This window comes from Lissotriton helveticus, chromosome 1_2 (genome assembly GCF_964261635.1).
Source record: "Lissotriton helveticus chromosome 1_2, aLisHel1.1, whole genome shotgun sequence".
NCBI classification, from domain to species: Eukaryota; Metazoa; Chordata; class Amphibia; order Caudata; family Salamandridae; genus Lissotriton; species Lissotriton helveticus.
This window is the reverse complement of record NC_136058.1, coordinates 100,636,438-100,660,353: the sequence shown is the minus strand read 5'-3', so window position 1 is coordinate 100,660,353 and position 23,916 is coordinate 100,636,438.

Sequence of the window (23,916 nt, the reverse complement as noted above, 5' to 3'; positions counted from 1 at the left end):
TTTACATGATTATTGCCCCTGGGATTTGGCCCCCTGGGAGCCAATTACCAAAGAAGCGCGGGAGGCCGTGCTTCGTTTTTTTTTATCAGCAGGATCCGCGCATCCTACGCAGATTCTGCCGATTTCTAAAAAACAAATATTAATTTGGGGGCCTTGGGGGGTCCTTGTGGGACCCCCTGAACAGGCCTAGGGTGTCAGGGTATTTCTACCCTGCCCCATTTTCGCGTTTTGCGCGTTTTTCATATAGGTTTCTTGTGCCTCGGTTCTACCGAGGCACAAGATGGCTGCCAACACTTCCTGGTCTCGAATGTTGACAACCACTTGACGGGTCAATTAGCATTCAGCGCGTGATCGGGTTAGGTGCGCTCAGGATGCGCGCATCCACCGCGGCCATAGATATATATGTACTTTTAATTGTGATTTTCTCAGGAACTACTGAACGGATTTACACCATTTAAGCAAAAGGCATGAGTCTGAACTAAGGACTACCTCTTTGCCAAATTTGGTGTAATTCCGTTCAGCATTTCGGGCTGTAGCCACGATGAACGGTTCCTATGGAAAATTGCATGAGGAAAACACGTTTTGATGTGTTAATAATTCTCCAAATCAGATACCATCTTATACCTTCTTTTGAATCATAGTTAACTAGCATTGGTAAATGTGTTTGATGCACAAGATTTTAACATATCTTGTAAGGGTACTGTTGTATGCTGGTTCTAGTTTTTATGTTCTCATATTTTATTTCATTTTAATATGCCACTCTATCTCAAACCGCACGATTCTGCCCTTATGTATATTGCCTCGCTATTGAACACTTTAAGAATATTTTCATTTAGTAGCCAGCAGTTTTTGCTACATTCATTTTCCGTGATTAACATTAAATTAAAAAGACTTACATTTTGTGGAATAGTTGTTATATTTTTACTTTTCATTCTAAAGTGCCTTTCCAGTGTTTTGGCGCAATCTTTCATTGCTTTGTGTTTATTGCAAAAATGTCCACTGAATGCACAACCTCTTATGAAGCTATTATAATTGTTCTCTCTCCATTTGAAATGCAAGGCAATTATGTCACATCTTTTATGAATGAGGTGTTACATTTTTATTTTTCTATCATGACAGTGTTTTTTCTCCACAAGTGATAACACTTCCCACGGACTTTCCTGCTACAAGAATGTGGCCATAATTGGATTGACTTACACCAGTTGTTAATGGTTTATTTTGTAACAAGCTGAATGTGGAGATCCATCTGCACCAGCACCCTTTGTCAGGGTTTAATTGATGTTGAACCTCGTAAGTGCCTCTCCATTATAGAGATAGGCATCCTAGCCCTTTGTGTAATTACTTCCACAGTTTATGAAAGCAGTAGAGTGTACGGGATATCTTCTTATCAAATCACCCAGTGGCATAGTGTTGGCAGTCAGACCACTTATCCTTTAGCTTGGAGTTTAGGTAATGTCTGGTAGAGGTTGAGTCAGTGTGTGCTTTTGTTGTAATTGAAGTCCTGTCCTTCCTTCCCCTCTTCACACTTCTTCCTTACCATATTCCCCCCACACCACTACCATATCATTTGTCTTTCTATACTGAGATTAGAAAGGAGTTTTTATAGGGCCAACTGTCCTTAGATTTTAGCTGTGCCAAAGTAGATAGAACCACCCATTTTTCTTTTGCAAGTTTCTTTGTTCCAAAATCCTGGTACAGTGTTAAGGTTGGGTGATGTCATATGTGCTCATTATCTGAGAAGACCTCTCTCTCCAAAGGAAATACAAATGCTTGAATGGTGTAGTAGGAGGCTTCATATCGAACAACAATATGTGATTTCATGTTTTACATAGAATATTTTTGATGTTTTATTTTCATTCTCTCTACCATTGTCTGGATAACAATAAATATCTGGTGATACCACCATAGTATGAGCGTTTGTTATCTGATGAATTGTTGTATGAGTGCATTAAAACTGCCATTGTATTTTGGTGGCATTATTAATATATTAAAACAATCTGTTCATCCCATTCCACAATAATGCCAGGGTTTGGAAATGCTCATGGAGTCTAGTGAGAGTAACCTGTTAGGAAGGAGGGTCCTGTGTTACTTCATAGTGGCTGGATGCTATCCAAGAAACACACCTCTTGTCAATATGAATGCTAAAGACAAACTAAGGTGACCTCCTGGAAAATAATTTCTAACAAGGCCAACGTTGTTGCTTTATTGATGGGGCTGCTTTTGCGGCTTTGTTTGAAATAAAAGGGCTCATTACGATGTTGGTCGGACGAGCGTTCGATCGACATCGCAGTGGGAGTGGAATAGCTCAACTAGTAGTCGACGGTTCCACCTCGTATTACAATGTGACCATCAGCACAGCAGTTGGAAATATGCCTTTTACAATTGCAGCTCGTGGTACAGCCCAAAAAAGGACCACAGCATAAGCTGCTATTGAAAAAGGGATAATTTTAAACATTCATGTATTGTGTGCCAGGCACCACATGGTGCCTGGTACACAGTGCATGGATGTTTGGGGGGGGGCACCACATGTACCCCCCAGGCCACATAGTGGAGGCCCAGGGTAGACGGGGGCCCTGCTAGGGGCCTCCAATCACCTGCCTGTACATGGTGGTCAGACCGCCATGTACAGGCCGAAGAAAACAGACATCGTAATCCCTACGGCAGTGCCTGAGCAGGCACCGCCTCTATTGTAGGGATTACAGTCCCACCTCTGCCCTGACGGGATCCTTGAGCCAGTCGGAAAAGCAGTGGTTGGTCCCTCCACCCGATGACTCCAGCTGCCGGCAGTCAGACTGCTTCTCCGGATGCCGGGGTGCCCGCTACCAACAGCTTGTCGGTGGTGGGTCCACCGACATCAGACTAAAGCCCAAAGTGTTAACACACCCTGCTCGGTATGGCACTCCTCCACTGCTCAGCTGGCTATCTTGCACAGAAAGAAGGATAGACCTCTTGGACATCTAATGGCTACTTTAGTTGCAGTTGAGGTCACCCAAAGCAAACCTCCACTGCGTATTCACCACAGTCAGTCTGATCCCAATGGTGGGTTCACTATCACCATTTCATGTTCTCACCAATGGGGTACATCACCACTTAGTCATGTTTCCTAATATTTTTTTATTCCTGCCCCTTTGAATACAGAACAAAAATGTGAGGCTCATCAAGTGATAATTAATATGAAAAGGAGTACATGGGCATGCTGTAGACAGAGGCATAAAAAGCGGCTAAATTATCTGTGTATCTATGAATTTTGTTCTTTTATGAAGTGTTGTGCATTTTTATTCGGATACTATATAGCACTGAATGTTTATTTGCCAGAAAAGTCTAAATCAAGCAAGGGTGGAAGAGGTTGCAGTCTAATTAGTGGAGGGAGGATCTTAGTCCATCCCTCTTCAGTCATGACCCCTATAGAGCCTAAACGTCACTTGAAAACAAACTTGAAAACCTCAATTTTCAGGTGTTTTCTGAACCTTATGTAATTTGTTTTGGCTCTCAGGTTGGGGTTCAGGGCACTCTATTGTCTGGGGTCCATTACTCCCAGAGAACCTCCTCCCTGTTTCAATCACTTGAAGGTTCAGTGGTTGTTTAAATGTGCTATGAAAAACAATGGTCTTAAACCTAGATAAAAAATGATTAAAGCAAACCTACAATCGTCATTTGTGAACGCCTTTTGGAGCCTTGGCACTAGTGGCTCACTGTATTAATACATTCAATATTCTAGAGGTGCAACAACCAAGAACAATATATTTGAGAAAAAAGAGAATTTTTTAGTTCCATCATACTTCAATGCAGCAGTAAATTATTTACTTCTTTTACTTTAGACAATAAAAGGTACTCAGAGGAGGTTACTCCTAAAGACGTGCAAAGAGAGAGTGCTCAAGTGATGGAAAGGTGAGTAGAAGTTCCAAAGGTAGTGGTAGGAGTGAAAGTTGATACTTTTAGTTTGACTGGTCATGCGATTTCAGTCATTATTACAGCCTGGCCACAAATTGTTTTTCATATAGAACACAATAAATAATTCTTGTGTAGCACGTTTTTTCAAGGGGGATGATCGTGGTCCAGGTGGGGTATGGATGGGCGTCGGTGTTTCAACCCGACTTAAGGGTTCAGGGGTGAGTGGGGGCCTCAGCCTGCGCATCTTCTTCAGGACGGGATGAGCAACCTGGGTCCCGGGGTGGTGTCAAAGTCTCATACCTGGGGTTAAATGGTAGTGGGTCAAGGTTGTGCACATGTTAAAACATATGAGCAAGACTAAGCAGTCTTTGCACAATTAAAAGCTTACCCTGGGTTATTCGGGGTAGTGGGGAAACATCCAATTAGATTCTGGTCAAGGATGTGTGTCTGTATCATTTAATTTCTCCATGGGCTCCTATGCATAGTCAAGAACCTCACATCTGATTAGGGCAGGGAAGGGAGCATCCTCATCTGTTGGTGAGAGGAGCTGCCGTTAGAACCCACACATAGTCATCACGATTACTGCCGCTCTTCATAGGTAATCGCCCCCTTTGACTTATTATGGACATATTGAGGGCACGGGGGAAAGAAAAGGGTTAGAGGCAAGGCCAATATCCTTATAGCCCAGCCAAGCGCGTTTCGCCAGGAAGCCACACTTACCCTAGGTAGAAGGGTAGCGTGTAGTCTGTCCTTCCGGGGGCTTGTGATGACTCTGCTAAGTAAAGAAGGGCCTTAGTTAGAGATAGGCCGGACAATTGTAGGAGGTGAATAGCGTGAGGCTATCCCAGTTCTTACCTCGCCTCTGTTAATCAAGGCATCCAGAGTCATAAATGTGCAGCATGCTCAGCGCTAATTGCTACAGGCTGTATAATGAGGCAGCCTGTTTCCACTTGTATATTGGGTCTTTGTTCTCTAATACACCTTGCTAAAAGTATAGATGATCTAAAATTGATCCTGTAGATGATGTTTCATGTTGGTTAAATAAAGCGATGTTTACGGTGATTGAGGCACATTCTGGCCTGCCTAGTTTTCTGACCTTTAAAACTTATTGATGGGTCCTTATGTCTATGTGGTTGGATTAGATGAGGCCTGTCAGGACCAGAACTCAAATGAGGTACATTTAGTGCTCAGGTTAGGGTCGGTGGAAGGTATTCTGACGTAGGAAGAGCTGAATGTTGACTTCCTTGACCACTTCATTGCTTTAGGGCAGGAACAAGATCTTGTTGCTGAAATGCATCAAAAGGTTTCTTACGTTTAGTGAAGTGGACAGAGGTGTGCTAAGGCCTGAGGCCAGATTGTTTTTAGCCTTTTGTCATCCACTGAAGTAAGCAGTACTAGCTCAAGTCATTTTGGCCTGGTTCTTTGGTCTGTTTTTTTCCAGGCAGAAGTGGATTTAGGTGTTAGTGGAATACACTTGGATGTTTATTTTTATTGCTGAAGAATCGGAGCAATGGGTGATATTAAACAGTAAGAAGATGAGTAATGACCTCTGTGGTACATCACTAGAAATCTTTCATGGGAATATATCCTATAATCTAATCCAAATTCAGTTTGCGACAAGGATTTGGGTCTGTGCCTTGGCTGGTCCAGTAATGCCCACCTATTTGTTTAGCTTTTTTGCTAGAATTCCATGGTCCACTCAAATACAAGCAGTAGGCAGATTTAGAATTATTAGGGCTAATATTTTTTCTTCCTCCAATAAGAGCATGAGCTGTTCTCTGAAGTAGATTCAGTGTCCTCTAATGGTTAAATCCTGAATGACAGTTGTAAAGGAAATGGCTGTTCTACATGTTCTTGTGGTTGTCTTTTAATTTTATTTTCGATGATTTAACTGGGATTGGCTATGCTAGAGATCGATTCGTATTTTGCTAGGATATTCAGACCTGCTGAAGATGTTTCTGAAGTATATAATGATGGCATGTAGCGACTCCTTCTAGAAGGGGTGCATTTATCACTTCGATGATGTCCACAATGAATGAATGAAGAAGTTATGTAATGCATTTGGCTGTGAACGATTCCATCAGAGTTTGAATATAAAAAAGGTGGATGGAGCTGAGATTGGGAGGTGACATAATTCTGTATTGGTACTTAATTGTTGGGAATGAAGGCAACACTCCTTGTTAATAGTCAGGCACTTCATCATGATAAAAGGTAGTGGAGACATCTTCCAGATATGCCAGAGGCAGTAGGGCGGAAGCAAATGCCATATAGCAGGGACTGCAAGCTTCCCAGCAAGTATAATAAACAGGGCATTGGTTAAAAAAATGTGAATGAAGATTCATGAGCTATTCAAGATGTAGGCATTATTAGGGGTAAAGAACTCCTTGATAGTCATGGACCCGCCCGGTCGATAATGAGAGGTGCAGCCCTAATGTCCTGATGAAGACCAGGTACCCAAGTAATCCACATTTTAAGGATCAAAATGTTGACATATAATTGTAATGATGCCTGAATGTAATGTTTGTAACTCAGCAACACTTTGAAAAATGTTCTAGGTTGCCCGTACTAGGCTCTTGTATTTTCTGTTTTGTTCTCACCCAGTGTTTACTGGCTTTTCACTCTTCATGAGTACTGCCCAGCTACACAAACATTTTTCTCATGACACACCTACTTGTCAGTGTTGTTTCCTATTGGTGCAATACACAGTTCATGCATTGAGGACCATTTTAATGCATGTGAAGTGTATTTTCATTAATTATATACAAAGAGTACATTTCCTTGGACTCTTTCTAAATTATTAATAGTCCCTCTAAAGGTTCATCTGACAAAATCAGTTTGTATTTATAACTGCCTTATTTTCCCTTATTCTGATGAATACCAGGATACTCCATTCTTATAATAGTTTGGTTAGGCTATGACCAGCTGGCAGGAGCAGGTAAAGAATTACGTTAAATGTTATCCAGTGCTTTAGGATTTGCTGAGTCCTGACATTAGTTTTGACTTTATTGTTGGCTGCCTCAAACCCATCTACTCTGACATTTCTTTAAAGACTGCTGGTTCGAGAAGTGGATGGAGATGAAAAAATGGTCCAACTGAGTTTGTTGAGCACTGACTGGTCAGAGGAAAGGAGGATGTTTGTAATCACTTAGTCCAGGGACTGCCCATCTGTGTTTGTAGTACCACTCATTGTCTGCTGGAAGCTCGGTTGCTCGTTTAGAGCTTAGTCCGGTGACCCATAAAATAGCCCATGATTACATCATCTTGTACAGGATCTGCAAGTAAAGGGTCGCTTTGAGGAATTCATTCAGACATGGCGTGTTGTATCCTGCATAGTTTTAGGCCACTGAAATTATGAATGAGCTTTTGGGATTGATTATGTAGCATGAAACTTTGCCTTTGAATGAAGTGTAAACTGTTTTGGGTAGCTCCGTGTTAGTCTCTTCAGAACTATGGATTAGTCAGTCTGCTATGAAGGATTAGTTTGTGAGTCTCAAGGAAAAGGTTTTTGTGGATGGTGAATTTGCTATCTCTGAACCATGTTCCTGGTAGGGCAACTTAATTGCAGCTGGTATAGTGAGGGGGTGTTTAATTTTCTGGGATGGGCTTCTGAGCTGAGTGGGTATTGATGAGCCCTAATTTTGTGTGATGAGTGTGTTTAATTCATGGATGGGCTTGATCAGAAGGATGGGAAGTGGTGGAGGTTGTTTCAATACATTTGACAGTCTGCCCTGAGCAACCTGCTGATGGTGCGAAGTGAACCAGGGAGCTGTTGTTCATGAGGTGATGACTTTGATGTTGTTGGGTTTCAGTATATGCAGCTAGTGCTGTTGTGATGTTGATCTGTGGTGTAGAGTATTAAGGCAAGAAGGATGTGGATTGTATTTGATGTTATGAGGTTAAGGATGAGGCAGGAAACAGGTACATTTTGGGATATTGACAGTATTTTGTATACTCATTTGAGGTTCAGTAAAGTCCCCTCATAAGAAGTCAAGACTGATGAATGCAATACGGCCAAAATGTACCAGGGCCAGCTTTCTATTTCTCGCAGACAACTTGTGGCAGGCTCTTTTTTTTAGGTTGGGTTTGGACTTAAGATAGCTACTAATGTTAATGTGTAACAAATGCACCCTTTAAAATTATAGTTATGAGATGTAAATGAAGCCAAGAAAATGAAGAAACCCCATTTGTGGCTCACCCTAGTGGGACGCGTGTTATAGATTTATCTGCTTTAGTATTGAAGTCCTGAAAACCTATCAATGTCTGGTATAATCAAGAGGCACAGAGAAATATGTATCCTATAATCTAATCCAAATTCAGTTTGCGACAAGGATTTGGGTCTGTGCCAGGGCCGGTCCAGTAATGACCACCTATTTGTTTAGCTTTTTTGGTAGAATTCATGGTCCACTCAAATACAAGCAGTAGGCAGATTTAGAATTATTAGGGCTAATATTTTTTCTTCCTCCAATAAGACCAAGAGCTGTTCTCTGATGTAGGCCAAAGGAGATTCAGTGTCCTCTAATGGTTAAATCCTGAATGACAGTTGTAAAGGAAATGGCTGTTCTACATGTTCTCGTGGTTGTCTTTTCATTTTATTTTCAATGATTTCACTGGGATTGGCTATGCTAGAGATCGATTAGTATTTTGCTAGGATATTCATGCCTGCTGATGATTTTTCTGAAGTGTATAATGATAGCATGTAGCGACTCCTTCTAGAAGGGGTGCATTTATCACTTCGATGATGTCCACAATGAATGAATGAAGAAGTTATGTAATGCATTTGGCTGTGCACAATTCCATCAGAGTTTGAATATAAAAAAGGTGGATGGAGCTGAGATTGGGAGGTGATATAATTCTGTGATGGTACTTACTTGTTGGGAATGAAGGAAAAACTCCTTGTTAATAGTCAGGGACTTCATCAGGATAAAAGGTAGTGGAGACATCTCCCAGATATGCCAGAGGCAGTAGGGCGGAAGCAAATGCCATATAGCAGGGACTGCAAGCTTCCCAGCAAGTATAATAAACAGGGCATTGGTTAAAAAAATGTGAATGAAGATTCATGAGCTATTCAAGATGTAGGCATTATCAGGGGTAAAGAACTCCTTGATAGTCATAAACCCACCCGGTCGATAATAAGAGCCGCAGCCCTAATGTCCTGATGAAGGCCAGGTACCCAACTAATCCGCATTTTAAGGGTAAAAATGTTGACATATAATTGTAATGATGCCTGAATGTAATGTTTTTAACTCAGCACCACTTGGAGAAATGTTCTAGGTTGCCCGTACTAGGCTCTTGTATTTTCTGTTTTGTTTTCACCTAGTGTTTACTGGCTTTTCACTCTTCATGAGTACTGCCCAGCTACTCAAACATTTTTCTCATGACACACCTACTTGCCAGTGTTGTTTCCTATTGGTGCAATACACAGTTCATGCATTGAGGACCATTTTAATGCATGTGAAGTGTATTTTCATTAATTATATACAAAGGGTACATTTCCTTGGACTCTTTCTAAATTTTTAATAGTCCCTCTAAAGGTTCATCTGACAAAATCAGTTTGTATTTATAACTGCCTTCTTTTCCCATATTCTGATGAATACCAGGATACTCCATTTTTATAATAGTTTGGTTAGGCTATGACCAGCTGGCAGGAGCAGGTAAAGAATTACGTTAAATGTTATCCAGTGCTTTAGGATTTGCTGAGTCCTAACATTAGTTTTGACTTTATTGTTGGCTGCCTCAAACCCATCTACTCTGACATTTCTTTATTGACTGCTGGTTCGAGAAGTGGATGGAGATAAAAAAATGGTCCAACTGAGTTTGTTGAGCACTGACTGGTCAGAGGAAAGGAGGATGTTTGTAATCACTTAGTCCAGGGACTGCCCATCTATGTTTGTAGTACCACTCATTGTCTGCTGGAAGCTCGGTTGCTCGTTTAGAGCGTAGTCCGGTGACCCATAAAATAGCCCATGATTACATCATCTTGTACAGGATCTGCAAGTAAAGGGTCGCTTTGAGGAATTCATTCAGACATGGCGTGTTGTATCCTGCATAGTTTTAGGCCACTGAAATTATGAATGAGCTTTTAGGATTGATTATGTAGCATGAAACTTTGCCTTTGAATGAAGTGTAAACTGTTTTGGGTAGCTCTGTGTTAGTCTCTACAGAACTATGGATTAGTCAGTCTGCTATGAAGGATTAGTTTGTGAGTCTCAAGGAAAAGGTTTTTGTGGATGGTGAATTTGCTATCTCTGAACCATGTTCCTGGTAGGGCAACTTAATTGCAGCTGGTATAGTGAGGGGGTGTGTAATTTTCTGGGATGGGCTTCTGAGCTGAGTGGGTATTGATGAGTCCTAATTTTGTGTGATGAGTGTGTTTAATTCATGGATGGGCTTGATCAGAAGGATGGGAAGTGGTGGAGGTTGTTTCAATACATTTGACAGTCTGCCCTGAGCAACCTGCTGATGGTGCGAAGTGAACCAGGGAGCTGTTGTTCATGAGGTGATGACTTTGATGTTGTTGGGTTCAGTATATGCAGCTAGTGCTGTTGTGATGTTGATCTGTGGTGTAGAGTATTAAGGCAAGAAGGATGTGGATTGTATTTGATGTTATGAGGTTAAGGATGAGGCAGGAAACAGGTACATTTTGGGATATTGCCAGTATTTTGTATACTCATTTGAGGTTCAGTAAAGTCCCCTCATAAGAAGTCAAGACTGATGAATGCAATACGGCCAAAATGTACCAGGGCCAGCTTTCTATTTCTCGCAGACAACTTGTGGCAGGCTTCTTTTTTTTAGGTTGGGTTTGGACTTAAGATATCCACCAATGTTAATGTGTAACAAATGCACCCTTTAAAATTATAGTTATGAGATGTAAATGAAGCCAAGAAAATGAAGAAACCCCATTTGTGGCTCACCCTAGTGGGACGCGTGTTATAGATTTATCTGCTTTAGTATTGAAGCGCTGAAAACCTATCAATGTCTGGTATAATCAAGAGGCACAGAGAAATATGTATCCTATAATCTAATCCAAATTCAGTTTGCGACAAGGATTTGGGTCTGTGCCAGGGCCGGTCCAGTAATGACCACCTATTTGTTTAGCTTTTTTGGTAGAATTCATGGTCCACTCAAATACAAGCAGTAGGCAGATTTAGAATTATTAGGGCTAATATTTTTTCTTCCTCCAATAAGAGCAAGAGCTGTTCTCTGATGTAGGCCAAAGCAGATTCAGTGTCCTCTAATGGTTAAATCCTGAATGACAGTTGTAAAGGAAATGGCTGTTCTACATGTTCTCGTGGTTGTCTTTTCATTTTATTTTCGATGATTTCACTGGGATTGGCTATGCTAGAGATCGATTAGTATTTTGCTAGGATATTCATGCCTGCTGATGATTTTTCTGAAGTGTATAATGATAGCATGTAGCGACTCCATCTAGAAGGGGTGCATTTATCACTTCGATGATGTCCACAATGAATGAATGAAGAAGTTATGTAATGCATTTGGCTGTGCACAATTCCATCAGAGTTTGAATATAAAAAAGGTGGATGGAGCTGAGATTGGGAGGTGATATAATTCTGTGATGGTACTTACTTGTTGGGAATGAAGGAAAAACTCCTTGTTAATAGTCAGGGACTTCATCAGGATAAAAGGTAGTGGAGACATCTTCCAGATATGCCAGAGGCAGTAGGGCGGAAGCAAATGCCATATAGCAGAGACTGCAAGCTTCCCAGCAAGTATAATAAACAGGGCATTGGTTAAAAAAATGTGAATGAAGATTCATGAGCTATTCAAGATGTAGGCATTATCAGGGGTAAAGAACTCCTTGATAGTCATAAACCCACCCGGTCGATAATAAGAGCCGCAGCCCTAATGTCCTGATGAAGGCCAGGTACCCAACTAATCCGCATTTTAAGGGTAAAAATGTTGACATATAATTGTAATGATGCCTGAATGTAATGTTTTTAACTCAGCACCACTTGGAGAAATGTTCTAGGTTGCCCGTACTAGGCTCTTGTATTTTCTGTTTTGTTTTCACCTAGTGTTTACTGGCTTTTCACGCTTCATGAGTACTGCCCAGCTACTCAAACATTTTTCTCATGACACACCTACTTGTCAGTGTTGTTTCCTATTGGTGCAATACACAGTTCATGCATTGAGGACCATTTTAATGCATGTGAAGTGTATTTTCATTAATTATATACAAAGGGTACATTTCCTTGGACTCTTTCTAAATTTTTAATAGTCCCTCTAAAGGTTCATCTGACAAAATCAGTTTGTATTTATAACTGCCTTCTTTTCCCATATTCTGATGAATACCAGGATACTCCATTTTTATAATAGTTTGGTTAGGCTATGACCAGCTGGCAGGAGCAGGTAAAGAATTACGTTAAATGTTATCCAGTGCTTTAGGATTTGCTGAGTCCTAACATTAGTTTTGACTTTATTGTTGGCTGCCTCAAACCCATCTACTCTGACATTTCTTTATTGACTGCTGGTTCGAGAAGTGGATGGAGATAAAAAAATGGTCCAACTGAGTTTGTTGAGCACTGACTGGTCAGAGGAAAGGAGGATGTTTGTAATCACTTAGTCCAGGGACTGCCCATCTATGTTTGTAGTACCACTCATTGTCTGCTGGAAGCTCGGTTGCTCGTTTAGAGCGTAGTCCGGTGACCCATAAAATAGCCCATGATTACATCATCTTGTACAGGATCTGCAAGTAAAGGGTCGCTTTGAGGAATTCATTCAGACATGGCGTGTTGTATCCTGCATAGTTTTAGGCCACTGAAATTATGAATGAGCTTTTAGGATTGATTATGTAGCATGAAACTTTGCCTTTGAATGAAGTGTAAACTGTTTTGGGTAGCTCTGTGTTAGTCTCTACAGAACTATGGATTAGTCAGTCTGCTATGAAGGATTAGTTTGTGAGTCTCAAGGAAAAGGTTTTTGTGGATGGTGAATTTGCTATCTCTGAACCATGTTCCTGGTAGGGCAACTTAATTGCAGCTGGTATAGTGAGGGGGTGTGTAATTTTCTGGGATGGGCTTCTGAGCTGAGTGGGTATTGATGAGTCCTAATTTTGTGTGATGAGTGTGTTTAATTCATGGATGGGCTTGATCAGAAGGATGGGAAGTGGTGGAGGTTGTTTCAATACATTTGACAGTCTGCCCTGAGCAACCTGCTGATGGTGCGAAGTGAACCAGGGAGCTGTTGTTCATGAGGTGATGACTTTGATGTTGTTGGGTTCAGTATATGCAGCTAGTGCTGTTGTGATGTTGATCTGTGGTGTAGAGTATTAAGGCAAGAAGGATGTGGATTGTATTTGATGTTATGAGGTTAAGGATGAGGCAGGAAACAGGTACATTTTGGGATATTGCCAGTATTTTGTATACTCATTTGAGGTTCAGTAAAGTCCCCTCATAAGAAGTCAAGACTGATGAATGCAATACGGCCAAAATGTACCAGGGCCAGCTTTCTATTTCTCGCAGACAACTTGTGGCAGGCTTCTTTTTTTTAGGTTGGGTTTGGACTTAAGATATCCACCAATGTTAATGTGTAACAAATGCACCCTTTAAAATTATAGTTATGAGATGTAAATGAAGCCAAGAAAATGAAGAAACCCCATTTGTGGCTCACCCTAGTGGGACGCGTGTTATAGATTTATCTGCTTTAGTATTGAAGCGCTGAAAACCTATCAATGTCTGGTATAATCAAGAGGCACAGAGAAATATGTATCCTATAATCTAATCCAAATTCAGTTTGCGACAAGGATTTGGGTCTGTGCCAGGGCCGGTCCAGTAATGACCACCTATTTGTTTAGCTTTTTTGGTAGAATTCATGGTCCACTCAAATACAAGCAGTAGGCAGATTTAGAATTATTAGGGCTAATATTTTTTCTTCCTCCAATAAGAGCAAGAGCTGTTCTCTGATGTAGGCCAAAGCAGATTCAGTGTCCTCTAATGGTTAAATCCTGAATGACAGTTGTAAAGGAAATGGCTGTTCTACATGTTCTCGTGGTTGTCTTTTCATTTTATTTTCGATGATTTCACTGGGATTGGCTATGCTAGAGATCGATTAGTATTTTGCTAGGATATTCATGCCTGCTGATGATTTTTCTGAAGTGTATAATGATAGCATGTAGCGACTCCATCTAGAAGGGGTGCATTTATCACTTCGATGATGTCCACAATGAATGAATGAAGAAGTTATGTAATGCATTTGGCTGTGCACAATTCCATCAGAGTTTGAATATAAAAAAGGTGGATGGAGCTGAGATTGGGAGGTGATATAATTCTGTGATGGTACTTACTTGTTGGGAATGAAGGAAAAACTCCTTGTTAATAGTCAGGGACTTCATCAGGATAAAAGGTAGTGGAGACATCTTCCAGATATGCCAGAGGCAGTAGGGCGGAAGCAAATGCCATATAGCAGAGACTGCAAGCTTCCCAGCAAGTATAATAAACAGGGCATTGGTTAAAAAAATGTGAATGAAGATTCATGAGCTATTCAAGATGTAGGCATTATCAGGGGTAAAGAACTCCTTGATAGTCATAAACCCACCCGGTCGATAATAAGAGCCGCAGCCCTAATGTCCTGATGAAGGCCAGGTACCCAACTAATCCGCATTTTAAGGGTAAAAATGTTGACATATAATTGTAATGATGCCTGAATGTAATGTTTTTAACTCAGCACCACTTGGAGAAATGTTCTAGGTTGCCCGTACTAGGCTCTTGTATTTTCTGTTTTGTTTTCACCTAGTGTTTACTGGCTTTTCACGCTTCATGAGTACTGCCCAGCTACTCAAACATTTTTCTCATGACACACCTACTTGTCAGTGTTGTTTCCTATTGGTGCAATACACAGTTCATGCATTGAGGACCATTTTAATGCATGTGAAGTGTATTTTCATTAATTATATACAAAGGGTACATTTCCTTGGACTCTTTCTAAATTTTTAATAGTCCCTCTAAAGGTTCATCTGACAAAATCAGTTTGTATTTATAACTGCCTTCTTTTCCCATATTCTGATGAATACCAGGATACTCCATTTTTATAATAGTTTGGTTAGGCTATGACCAGCTGGCAGGAGCAGGTAAAGAATTACGTTAAATGTTATCCAGTGCTTTAGGATTTGCTGAGTCCTAACATTAGTTTTGACTTTATTGTTGGCTGCCTCAAACCCATCTACTCTGACATTTCTTTATTGACTGCTGGTTCGAGAAGTGGATGGAGATAAAAAAAATGGTCCAACTGAGTTTGTTGAGCACTGACTGGTCAGAGGAAAGGAGGATGTTTGTAATCACTAAGTCCAGGGACTGCCCATCTATGTTTGTAGTACCACTCATTGTCTGCTGGAAGCTCGGTTGCTCGTTTAGAGCTTAGTCCGGTGACCCATAAAATAGCCCATGATTACATCATCTTGTACAGGATCTGCAAGTAAAGGGTCGCTTTGAGGAATTCATTCAGACATGGCGTGTTGTATCCTTCATAGTTTTAGGCCACTGAAATATGAATGAGCTGTTAGGATTGATTATGTAGCATGAAACTTTGCCTTTGAATAAAGTGTAAACTGTTTAGGGTAGCTCTGTGTTGGTCTCTTCAGAACTATGGATTAGTCAGTCTGCTATGAAGGATTAGTTTGTGAGTCTCAAGGAAAAGGCTTTTGTGGATGGTGAATTTGCTATCTCTGAACCATGTTCCTGGTAGATCAATTTAATAGCAGCTGGTATAGTAAGAGGGTGTGTAATTTTCTGGGATGGGCTTCTGAGCTGAGTGGGTATTGATGAGCCCTAATTTTGTGTGATGAGTGTGTTTAATTCATGGATGGGCTTGGTCAGAAGGATGGGAAGTGGTAGAGGTTGTTTCAGTACATTTGACAGTCTGCCCTGAGCAACCTGCTGATGGTGCGAAGTGAACCAGGGAGCTGTTGTTCATGAGGTGATGACTTTGATGTTGTTGGGTTTCAGTATTTGCGGCTAGTGCTGTTGTGATGTTGATCTGTGGGGTAGAGTATTAAGGCAAGAAGGATGTGGATTCTATTTGATGTTATGAGGTTAAGGATGAGGCAGGAAACAGGTACATTTTGGGATATTGCCAGTACTTAGTATACTTATTCGAGGTTCAGTAAGGTCCCCTCAAAAGAAGTCAGGACTGATGAATGCAATATGGCCAAAATGTACCAGGGCCTGCTTTCCATTTCTCGCAGAGAAGATGTGGGGTAGCAACTTGTGGCAGGCTTCTTTTTTTTAGGTTGGGTTTGGACTCATGATATCCACTAATGTTAATGTGTAACAAATGCACGCTTTAAAATTATAGTTATGAGATGAAAATGAAGCCAAGAAAATGAAGAAGCCCCATGTGTGGCTCAACCTAGTGGGACACGCGTTATAGATTTATCTGCTTTAGTATTGAAGGGCTGAATACCTATCAATGTCTGATATAATCAAGAGGCACAGAGAAATATGTATCTGATGCACACGTCCTGCTTTTGTTGGTTGAATTGTGAAGTAAACATTAGAAATCGTATCTTTCTGGAAAGGTATAGGCACTTATTTTCACCTCCCATCTGGACAGGCATGCGCAACAAAGTCATAAGAAATACTGCCTGGTTTCTTAACATTTACAAACTCAGAAAATATTTAGTTTTCCATTTTACTACATTGATGGGTTTGATATATGTCTCTAAATGAAACCTGCTACGTACTGATATATTATTTCAGTTGTCCAGATTCAGATTTTGGTGTCTTTTTTCTACCTTTTGCTAGATGTCTATGAGGGTGAGGAACCACATATTATGCAAAGAAATATTAGGAGAAGAGAATCCCAATTCAACGGCTAGAGAGGTTGACCTCAAAGCTGGGGAACTGGGTGCGAGGCTCGGTAGGGATGCTCAACATCCTGTGATTCTGGCAAATCACTAAATCTCTTTATGCCTAACAAAAAAAAGAATGTGTCTGTCTGTGACACGCCTAGTGCTCATGTAAAGGGCTCTGACACCCTTAGGTTGTGTTCACGCTATATGAAATAAAAAAAATGTCTTATCACTACATTCAAGAGAAATAGGTAACTGGATATGCCACCCCCACACACATCTAAGTTTAGTTTTTTGGTTGGGAGAGATATAATAGTCTAAAACTCACTCAAAGAAAGATAGAATCCATAATTTAGCATGGTTTCCCGGACAGCCAATCACAAGCAATCATTTACATATTGGATCAATGTTTTCTTCATAGTGACAAAACTATGGTTTGTCATGTTTGCTATGCTACTGGAGTTGAATGATGGTGTCAAGAAAACTTTCGAAAAATACTAACAAACATTCTAACACCAAATATACTGCAAACCTATATGGCTTCACTCAAGGTATTTGGACAAAATATCGGAAGAAAATATCTTGATACAAAAATATTGTGCCAAGAATATCGGGATTGCAAAAAACAACAAGTGATGGACTGAATGTGGATCAATGTCACACACTCCCCCAGTCAAAAGATCTGGGCCCAAATCCATCGTTTTTTTGCACTCCACACCACCCTGGGTCAGATAATGGCTTTATGCAAATCAGCTCTGACCCTGTTGCCCCATGGGAACAGTCCAGTCCGAACTACAACAGCCATATCTTTCCCAGACCGGAATCAAGCATCCGAGGACCGGACCGGTTTCGAGGTAACACCTCTCTTCAGCCCGGCTAGCTTGACTCCAAGTGGTGTGGAGTGCCTGGGACCCACGTCTGGGCATCCCCAGCGCACTTAGGGCGGCAATTGCAAAAAACAACAAGTGATGGACTGAATGTGGATCAATGTCACACACTCCCCCAGTCAAAAGATCTGGGCCCAAATCCATCGTTTTTTTGCACTCCACACCACCCTGGGTCAGATAATGGCTTTATGCAAATCAGCTCTGACCCTGTTGCCCCATGGGAACAGTCCAGTCCGAACTACAACAGCCATATCTTTCCCAGACCGGAATCAAGCATCCGAGGACCGGACCGGTTTCGAGGTAACACCTCTCTTCAGCCCGGCTAGCTTGACTCCAAGTGGTGTGGAGTGCCTGGGACCTACGTCTGGGCATCCCCAGCGCACTTAGGGCGGCAATTGCAAAAAACAACAAGTGATGGACTGAATGTGGATCAATGTCACACACTCCCCCAGTCAAAAGATCTGGGCCCAAATCCATCGTTTTTTTGCACTCCACACCACCCTGGGTCAGATAATGGCTTTATGCAAATCAGCTCTGACCCTGTTGCCCCATGGGAACAGTCCAGTCCGAACTACAACAGCCATATCTTTCCCAGACCGGAATCAAGCATCCGAGGACCGGACCGGTTTCGAGGTAACACCTCTCTTCAGCCCGGCTAGCTTGACTCCAAGTGGTGTGGAGTGCCTGGGACCCACGTCTGGGCATCCCCAGCGCACTTAGGGCGGCAATTGCAAAAAACAACAAGTGATGGACTGAATGTGGATCAATGTCACACACTCCCCCAGTCAAAAGATCTGGGCCCAAATCCATCGTTTTTTTGCACTCCACACCACCCTGGGTCAGATAATGGCTTTATGCAAATCAGCTCTGACCCTGTTGCCCCATGGGAACAGTCCAGTCCGAACTACAACAGCCATATCTTTCCCAGACCGGAATCAAGCATCCGAGGACCGGACCGGTTTCGAGGTAACACCTCTCTTCAGCCCGGCTAGCTTGACTCCAAGTGGTGTGGAGTGCCTGGGACCCACGTCTGGGCATCCCCAGCGCACTTAGGGCGGCAATTGCAAAAAACAACAAGTGATGGACTGAATGTGGATCAATGTCACACACTCCCCCAGTCAAAAGATCTGGGCCCAAATCCATCGTTTTTTTGCACTCCACACCACCCTGGGTCAGATAATGGCTTTATGCAAATCAGCTCTGACCCTGTTGCCCCATGGGAACAGTCCAGTCCGAACTACAATAGCCATATCTTTCCCAGACCGGAATCAAGCATCCGAGGACCGGACCGGTTTCGAGGTAACACCTCTCTTCAGCCCGGCTAGCTTGACTCCAAGTGGTGTGGAGTGCCTGGGACCCACGTCTGGGCATCCCCAGCGCACTTAGGGCGGCAATTGCAAAAAACAACAAGTGATGGACTGAATGTGGATCAATGTCACACACTCCCCCAGTCAAAAGATCTGGGCCCAAATCCATCGTTTTTTTGCACTCCACACCACCCTGGGTCAGATAATGGCTTTATGCAAATCAGCTCTGACCCTGTTGCCCCATGGGAACAGTCCAGTCCGAACTACAACAGCCATATCTTTCCCAGACCGGAATCAAGCATCCGAGGACCGGACCGGTTTCGAGGTAACACCTCTCTTCAGCCCGGCTAGCTTGACTCCAAGTGGTGTGGAGTGCCTGGGACCCACGTCTGGGCATCCCCAGCGCACTTAGGGCGGCAATTGCAAAAAACAACAAGTGATGGACTGAATGTGGATCAATGTCACACACTCCCCCAGTCAAAAGATCTGGGCCCAAATCCATCGTTTTTTTGCACTCCACACCACCCTGGGTCAGATAATGGCTTTATGCAAATCAGCTCTGACCCTGTTGCCCCATGGGAACAGTCCAGTCCGAACTACAACAGCCATATCTTTCCCAGACCGGAATCAAGCATCCGAGGACCGGACCGGTTTCGAGGTAACACCTCTCTTCAGCCCGGCTAGCTTGACTCCAAGTGGTGTGGAGTGCCTGGGACCCACGTCTGGGCATCCCCAGCGCACTTAGGGCGGCAATTGCAAAAAACAACAAGTGATGGACTGAATGTGGATCAATGTCACACACTCCCCCAGTCAAAAGATCTGGGCCCAAATCCATCGTTTTTTTGCACTCCACACCACCCTGGGTCAGATAATGGCTTTATGCAAATCAGCTCTGACCCTGTTGCCCCATGGGAACAGTCCAGTCCGAACTACAACAGCCATATCTTTCCCAGACCGGAATCAAGCATCCGAGGACCGGACCGGTTTTGACTTGGAGTCAAGCTAGCCGGGCTGAAGAGAGGTGTTACCTCGAAACCGGTCCGGTCCTCGGATGCTTGATTCCGTTCTGGGAAGGACATGGCTTTTGTAGTTCGGACTGGACTGTTCCCATGGGGCAACAGGGTCAGAGCTGATTTGCATATCGCCATTGTCTAACCCAGGGTGGTGTGGAGTGCAAAAAAACGATGGATTTGGGCCCAGATCTTTTGACTGGGGGAGTGTGTGACATTGATCCACATTCAGTCCATCACTTGTTGTTTTTGCAATTGCCGCCCTAAGTGCGCTGGGGATGCCCAGACGTGGGTCCCAGGCACTCCACACCACTTGGAGTCAAGCTAGCCGGGCTGAAGAGAGGTGTTACCTCGAAACCGGTCCGGTCCTCGGATGCTTGATTCCGTTCTGGGAAGGACATGGCTTTTGTAGTTCAGACTGGACTGTTCCCATGGGGCAACAGGGTCAGAGCTGATTTGCATATCGCCATTGTCTAACCCAGGGTGGTGTGGAGTGCAAAAAAACGATGGATTTGGGCCCAGATCTTTTGACTGGGGGAGTGTGTGACATTGATCCACATTCAGTCCATCACTTGTTGTTTTTGCAATATTGGGATGTCAAAAGTTTGTCGACAAGAATATCAAAGGTAAAATTATCATTTTTAGTGCTGTTTCTTATATCGTTGTAATAAACATAAACACAGCAGAAAATATTGTTGTATATAATATTGTTTGCAAGTGTTAAATAGTATATAATTTATTATAATGTGTTTGATTATATATGTTTATTATTTGTATTTGTATTTTCAATTATATATTTGTTAGTTATGAAATTGTCAAAATGTGTTCTTTTTTGTTGTATTCATGTAAATAAATACTTGTTTAATGTTTTGTTTTTGGTAGCAGGATATTGAGTTTTTAGGAGACAAGGGTGGGGAAATTTTTAGAAAAAATTACATTCAAGATGTTTTAATTACATTTTAAAATCATAATTTTAAAGCTGTGAAAATTAATAATTTAGAATTTTTACATTAAGTTTAAAACAATTAAATAGTGTAAAATGTACAAACATATAACAACTTTTAATAAAGTAAAATATTTAGAAGTATTTATATGTAAGATTTTTTACATTTTGAATATTTTATAACAAATGTTATAAACTTGTAAACATATTTTAAAACGTTTTAGTATTACATTTTAAGTTTAATTTCATTGTTCTTACTTTTTAAATCATAATTTCTTTTTTTTATTGTTAATTTTGTATTTTGATTTTATTTGCCATTTTATGGTTTAAACCAGTGGTTCCCAAACTTTTGACTCCTGAGGACCCCCACTGAATCACTACTGGAAGCCGGGGACCCCCAAGCAATTTGTACAATTTAAATTTCTTTTTAAAAACGCCTTTTGAAGCAGAGGCAATTTCAAGAGGGAGACAGCCTGAATTTGGTCCATTGGCATGGACATGTATGCATACAGCAGTGTATTATTTTTTGGTACAAGTCTCCTGCTCTCAGCCATAGCAGCACCTCTACATTTTCATTCCAGAGCCTTGGAGTGGTGACCATTCCTTACAGCAATAGATTGAATGATTGTGAATTATTAGTATTTTTACCTATTCACAGTTTAAAAAGGTCTAAAATATTATACAATTCTGAAGCATTTTATAATAAAGACATGCCCCAAGAAGCACCGAAAATTGTGAAAATTCTAACAAGGTAGTGCCCAAAGCGATGAGTCTAGTGTACAGAAGAAATTCAAGGTCTATATTAGGAGTTCCTCATGAAGTGCAAGAAATGGCAGGAAGGTATCTGCACAGGAGGCATATTGTTTAAGCGAGATCATGGAACACTGCTATGCTAATTACCATAAACCCGTTAGACATAATCCTTAGTCACAGACAGCAGAACAACATTTTACCACCAAGGGATGAGCAGTGCAGTTAAGGCATATTTCAGAGAGGCCTCGCGTGGCACCTGACATGACCCTCTCCTGTTAGGATGCCCACTGCCCCGTCCTTTGCCAACAACAAACTGCAAAGGCTACACACAATAAGAGCTTGATATGTCTGAATATGAAAGCTTGACATCACACATAATTCACCCAAGGGATTGTTGAAAGTGAGCAATCAGACAGCAGCACAAAAAATCCTACTGCTGATCCTGGCTGCATCTATTTTTACCTGCCTGCCAAGTAACGGTAACCTATACACATGTGCTTTCAACGCTTTATTGCTTTTATTGTACTGCCTGTATTTTCATTGTTGTGTCTGTGACTGCTGTTGTCTACCTTCCCCCGCTGCCTGTACGTGGTCCGTGCCCCTTTTTCTTCCCTCTGTTCCCCTCGCTGTCCCCGTGCTCTATCTGCCTGGTCTTTCCTTCTATACCCCTCGCTGCCCCGTGTCTCTGCCTGGTTTTCCCTTCTGTTCCCCTCGCTGCCCCGTGCCTCTCTGCCCGTTCTGTGTTCTGTTCTTAGCTGCCCCTATATTTCTGTATTCTGTATTTTACCTCTGTGCCACTCGTTTTTTGTGCCTGTCTGCCCTCTGTGCCACTCGTTTTGCCCTCGTTTTTGTGCCCCTTTTGCCTTCTGTTCCACTCGTTTTTTCTGCCCTTCTGCCTTCTGTTCCACTCATTTTTCCCTCGTTTTTGTGCCTTTATGCTCTCTGTTCCACTCATTTTATGTGCCTTTCTGCCCTCTGTTCCACTCGTTTTCCCTAGTTTTGTGTGCCTTTCTGCTCTCTGTTCCACTCGTTTTCCCTCCTTTTTTGTGCCTTTCTGCCCTCTGTGGCACTCGTTTTTCCCTTGTTTTTTGTGCCTTTCTGCCCTCTGTTCCACTCGTTCTTCTCTAATTTTTTGTGCCCTTCTGCCCTCTGTTGCACTCGTGTTTTGTGCCTTTCTGCCCTCTGTTCCACTCGCGTTTCCCTCGTTTTTTGTGCCCTTCTGCCCTCTGTTCCACTCGTTTTTTGTGCCCTACTGTGCCCCTGTTCCACTCGTTTTTTGTGCCTTTCTGCCCTCTGTTCCACACGTTTTTTCCTTTCTGCCCTTTGTGCCACTCATTTTTTGTGCCTTTCTGCCCGCTGTGCCACTCGTTTTTTCCCTCGTTTTTTGTACCCTTCTGCCCTCTGTTCCACTCGTTTTTTGTGCCCTTCTGCCTTCTGTGCCACTCGTTTTTCCCTCATTTTTTGTGCCCTTCTGCCCTCTGTTCCACTCATGATTTGTGCCTTTCTGACTCTGTGCCACTCGTTTTTTCCTTGTTTTTGTGCCCCTTGTGCCTTCTGTTCCACTCGTTTCCCCAGCCGCTGTGCCCCCTGTGGCCCGACCCCCTGACTGTTCACTCGCTGCCCCTGCCACCCGATTGTATTGTTGTGGTCTCGCCGCCCCTGCGCTAACATTCACAGCTCTTGTGTGCTGTGAGGACGCATGGGGCTTTCATTTTTCACTACGACGACAGATACTCGAGTCCTGTGGACCCCCTGGGAGTGTCTCACGGACCCCTGGGGGTCCGCAGACCACAGTTTGGGAAACGCTGGTTTAAACCTTTTGAATTAATTATTTTGATAAATGTATTCATTATTAATAGTAAGAACAGTTTGTTTTAATCCTAATATTTAAATATGTATATATAGGTTTGTAGTTTTGGTTAGTGTGTTCCAAAAAATCTTATTTAATTGTATAGTAAAAACTGTGTGTGAGTATGGAGTACGGATTGTGTATTTTTTTAAATGTTTAATTTGCATTGCCCTGTGTACAATGTTATATTTTGAGGTAGATATTGTACATTTCATCTCTTTAGCATCCAACAACTTCTTCTTTTAAAAAAAAAAATGTTTTTATTGAACAAGCCGTAGGAAAACATTGGTACATTAAATTCTTCATAATTAGACAAAAATGTTCCAACAATATACAAAAGACAACCCTAGACTATACAATACCACAGCGAAAGTACAAAAACTGCAATAGCGTACGACTAAGCGTACCAATATTAAAGTGCTAGTACAAGAGAAACAACTGATATTATACATCGAATTTTCTACTTTAATTCAT